This window comes from Cervus canadensis, chromosome 32 (assembly GCF_019320065.1).
Source record: "Cervus canadensis isolate Bull #8, Minnesota chromosome 32, ASM1932006v1, whole genome shotgun sequence".
Classification (NCBI taxonomy): Eukaryota; Metazoa; Chordata; class Mammalia; order Artiodactyla; family Cervidae; genus Cervus; species Cervus canadensis.
In genome coordinates this window covers 40,022,986-40,024,385 of record NC_057417.1, presented here as the reverse complement: position 1 = coordinate 40,024,385, position 1,400 = coordinate 40,022,986, and the positions used below count along the sequence as shown (strand labels likewise).

Below are 1,400 nucleotides of genomic sequence, written 5' to 3'. Positions count from 1 at the left end.
ACTTAAAGTATCACGAAACAGGGACTTCCCTGGTGGTCCAGGGGTTAAGACTCCAAGCTTCCAATGCAGGAGGCAGGAGTTCGACCCCTGGTTGGGGAACTAAGATCCCACATGCTGTGCAGTGTGGTCAAAATAAATAAATAAACTTTAAAAAATATATAAAATATCACAAACCATAAAATATGTGGAAAGCATTTTAACAGAAGATGTGCCGACCTCTGGAGTGAACTGAGTAGCAGAAATTTGATGCGAGAAGGTCCAGGCCTCAGCTGGCAGAGGCTCAGACTTGATCCTCAATCAGGGACCAGGAGCCTTCGCGTCACCAAGACATCACCCCTCCCATGTCCCCCTGTGAGATTCAGGGATCCCCAAACGAGACCCCAAGGCTTTATTATTATTTTATTTTATTTTGGTGGCAGTTAACCAGCTGAATCCACGATGCATGTGGACAAGCAGAGTGAAGAGCTGAAACCATCCTGAGAAAGGCGAGCAGAGCTGGAGGACTCACCCTTGCCTCCCGCGGTTGGCCGGGGAGCCTCAGCGATCGACGCCACAGCAGGGCTGAGCACACACGCGGCCCCGACGGCGCCGGGCTGGGGTTCAGTGGGAGGAAGGAACTCGCTCCAACTGACGGTGCCGGGAAAACCAGCAGACTCAGCAGGAAGACCACCCCAGCCCTCCCTCATCTGCCACACATGGTGGTCTGAAACAAAGCATGCGTGTCTGCGTGCTAAGTCGCGTCAGTTGTGTCCGACTTTTAGTGACCCTGTGGACTGTACCAGGCTCCTCTGTCCGTGGGATTCTCCAGGCAAGCATACTGGAGTGGGTTGCCATGCCCTCCTCCAAGGGATCTTCCTGACCCAGGGATGGAACCCACATCTCTTAGGTCTCCTGCATTGGCAGGTGGGTTGCTTACCACTAGCACCACCTCAGAAATGAAGCAGAGACCCCCGCATAGAAACGAAAACTGTGACTGTCTGTAGAAGTTCTGGGTGAGTATCTAGGCAACTCTGAAGTGGGCAAATATTTCTCAAAGAAAACACAAAAACATAACATAACATGAAAAACTGATACAGCGAGGGACTTCCCTGGTGGTCCAGTGGCTAGGACTCCATGTCCCCGGTGCGGGGGACCCAGGTTCAATCCCTGGTCAGGGAACTTGATCCCACATGCCCCAACTAAGTGTCTGCGTGTTGTAGCTAAGACCCGGCACAGCCAAATAAATAAATATTTTTAAACATTTTGATACACTGAGCTACATCAGTTAAAACCTGCCCATCGAAAGGAAGTCAAGGGATGATGCAGACTGGGCATGGGCATTCGAGTGGTCCACAGGAAACTCTCGAGTCTGGGATGGCTGAAGAAACCAACTCACGTTGAAATGACAACCCGATTTGGAA

General features: G+C 51.1%; 1 non-coding gene across 1 annotated transcript; it reads left to right on the top strand.

Annotated features, from left to right (window-relative positions):
* The first annotated feature begins 1,085 nt into the window (after positions 1 to 1,085).
* TRNAR-CCG lies at positions 1,086 to 1,158 on the top strand. Its single transcript has one exon. It is a non-coding gene; the product is annotated as a tRNA-Arg (tRNA).
* Positions 1,159 to 1,400: the final 242 nt, after the last annotated feature.